We start from the raw sequence: 3,238 nt of genomic DNA on the forward strand, positions 1-3,238 counted from the left end.
TATATAGCCTCATTAGTACCTGGTACCCCCTGTATATAGCCTCATTACTACCTGGTACCCCCTGTATATAGCCTCATTAGTACCTGGTACCCCCTGTATATGTGACAGGTTACAGGAAATACTCATAGCCTGTTATACATTAAAAAGTATTAGTAAGTTCATAGTATGTGAGGATCTTAAAACATCTAAGGTTAAAAATATCATGCATTCTGTATTAGTTGATAGAGATGGATAACATTCATATAATTGTGTTAAAAAGTTAAAAATCCATCAAGCGTACAAAAGGTAAGAATTGTAAAAGGAATGTGTAAACCGTTATATTGATTACTTTATTTTGTGGTGCCAAATTGAAGGGGAAAAGTGTTAATCTGTGATCTACTAAATGCTCTTTAATCTATGAGCCTGAGATCGATTGCTCTGGTCTCCAGCCAAGTTCGCGGGGAAATCGCGGTCTTTTCCTCATTACAGTAAAAGTTCTCAGTGAGGAAACAATACCGTATCACACTCGGGATTATTTCTCCCCTTTTCCAAGTACGTTATTGATGATAAAACAGAGTCATTTAAATGTAATAACTCGCTAACATGTCAAGAGTGTTTAAGCTGTGTCTTAGTAACATCTTGAGGAAGTTAGAGTTCAGTTTGCAGAGAGTAATATGAGCCCTGTTCGGTTGCAGCGAAGGCTTCGTACTGAGAGTAGCTGCCATTTTATGTCGATCGTCAATGAACATGTGCGTTGTTATTAATAAGATATTTTGCGGTGTTATTTGTATAGTGGTTTTTCAAACACTTTATTGACTGTTGATAAATTGAGTTATGGTTTACAGAGTTAAAGCTTTGTGCTTGACAGTTATATTGAAATGAGTGTATGTTTCAGTGAATTACAGTGTATACTGTTGTGACTTGAATAAGCCTTGTACCCTACAACACTAGCTCTTTCCTGTAGATCTGTTGTTTTGTAAAATGTGTTACTTTGGTAAAATGATTTGCAGTAAAAGTTCTCAGTGAGGAAACAATACCGTATCACTCTCGTGATTATTTCTCCCCTTTTTCAGGGGCCAAAGCCTCATTAGATATCGGTCGTCCAGAACAACTAGCCAAAGCCTCATTAGATATCGGTCGTCCAGAACAACTAGCCAAAGCCTCATTAGATATCGGTCGTCCAGAACAACTAGCCAAAGCCTCATTAGATATCGGTCGTCCAGAACAACTAGCCAAAGCCTCATTAGATATCGGTCGTCCAGAACAACTAGCCAAAGCCTCATTAGATATCGGTCGTTCCAGAACAACTAGCCAAAGCCTCATTAGATATCGGTCGTCCAGAACAACTAGCCAAAGCCTCATTAGATATCGGTCGTCCAGAACAACTAGCCAAAGCCTCATTAGATATCGGTCGTCCAGAACAACTAGCCAAAGCCTCATTAGATATCGGTCGTCCAGAACAACTAGCCAAAGCCTCATTAGATATCGGTCGTCCAGGACAACTAGCCAAAGCCTCATTAGATATCGGTCGTCCAGAACAACTAGCCAAAGCCTCATTAGATATCGGTCGTCCAGAACAACTAGCCAAAGCCTCATTAGATATCGGTCGTCCAGGACAACTAGCCAAAGCCTCATTAGATATCGGTCGTCCAGGACAACTAGCCAAAGCCTCATTAGATATCGGTCGTCCAGGACAACTAGCCAAAGCCTCATTAGATATCGGTCGTCCAGGACAACTAGCCAAAGCCTCATTAGATATCGGTCGTCCAGAACAACTAGCCAAAGCCTCATTAGATATCGGTCGTCCAGAACAACTAGCCAAAGCCTCATTAGATATCGGTCGTCCAAAGGAAGTCTGTAGACGGGAGTGTTTATGCGTCTATACAGAACAACTGGCGTAATTTCCCGGACTATTAAGTGCACCTGAATATAAGCCGCACCCACTGAATTTAAAAAAAAGTATTATTTTGAACATAAATAAGTCGCACATGTCTATAAGCCGCAGGTGCCTACCGGTACATTGAAACAAATTAACTTTACACAGGCTTTAACGAAACACGGCTTGTAACAAAAATAAATAGGCTTTAATGAAACAAAACTACAAAATGAGGATGTGATTTGCTCGGGTTTCCCAAAAACATGATTTGCTGGTTGGGGTAAGTTTCTCAAAAGCATGTGAAATCACAAAAAAAAAAGTGTCTGGACCCTTACTATGAAATTCAACTTACATAAATAAAATAGATTTAGTTGTAAAAAAAAAAAAGAACTTCTCCTGTAAGGCAGTGTTATTAAAATGGAGGTGAAATGTCTTTAAAAAGTGGGTGTTAACGAAATGTCTGTGTGGCACTCTTCCCCCTCCCACTACACTTTCTCCCTCCCCTCCCAGGATGTGAAGTTAAAGAACATGGGTTCTTGGCCCAGCGTTCTCAGTCCACCCCCGCCTCCGCTGTCCGCTCCTCTAGCGACAGCTTCGAACAGGTCCGTCGCGTCGCCCGAGAGAAGGAGAGAGAGAAACAGCTAAAAGCACAGGCCAGGAGAGAGCAGGAGAAACTACGGTAAGAGGGAAGGATGGAGGGAGGGAAAGGGAGGAGGAGGAGGAGAGGGAGAAGACCTCTCAGCCGAGGTAGAAACTATGGTGAGAAAAAAGGAAGGATGGATAAAGGGAGAAGCTCATTCTAGCACCCCATCTAAGCTCATCCCCCTCTGACACTCCACTTTCTCTTCTCCAGTAGCCGTGACGACGAGGACCCTGTGGAGCAGCAGGGGAGGGGGCGTGTCCAGGAGGACACTCGCCGTCGCCAGGAGCAACTTTCGCCTCAACCCCTCCCGCCGACTCCCCACAGGCCCCTCCCACTCAACAGGCCACACCCTCGGCCGCAGCAGAACGCCATGGACCAGCAGAGGGAGCTGGCGAGACGCCGCGAGCAGGAAAGGAGGAGGAGAGAGGTGGTAATACTTTATAGCAGTAATACTACTATAATACTAACATGTTATACTAGTATAGCAGGAGAGAGGCGGTAATACATTATAGCAGTAATACTACTATAATACTAACATGTTATACTAGTATAGCAGGAGAGAGGTGGTAATACTTTATAGCAGTAATACTACTATAATACTAACATGTTATACTAGTATAGCAGGAGAGAGGTGGTAATACTTTATAGCAGTAATACTACTATAATACTAACATGTTATACTAGTATAGTAGGAGAGAGGCGGTAATACTTTATAGCAGTGATACTACTATAATACTAAC

At 42.5% G+C, this 3,238-nt stretch overlaps 1 long non-coding RNA gene across 1 annotated transcript; it reads left to right on the plus strand.

The window, feature by feature from the left end:
• Positions 1–425: 425 nt before the first annotated feature.
• On the plus strand, positions 426–2,955 carry LOC123735942 (uncharacterized). The gene is made up of 3 exons (XR_014383212.1): positions 426–531; positions 2,366–2,534; positions 2,709–2,955. It is a non-coding gene; the product is annotated as an uncharacterized LOC123735942 (long non-coding RNA).
• Positions 2,956–3,238: the final 283 nt, after the last annotated feature.

The sequence above is a fragment of the Salmo salar genome, unplaced genomic scaffold (genome assembly GCF_965601325.2).
Source record: "Salmo salar unplaced genomic scaffold, fSalSal1 ptg000177l, whole genome shotgun sequence".
NCBI classification, from domain to species: domain Eukaryota; kingdom Metazoa; phylum Chordata; class Actinopteri; order Salmoniformes; family Salmonidae; genus Salmo; species Salmo salar.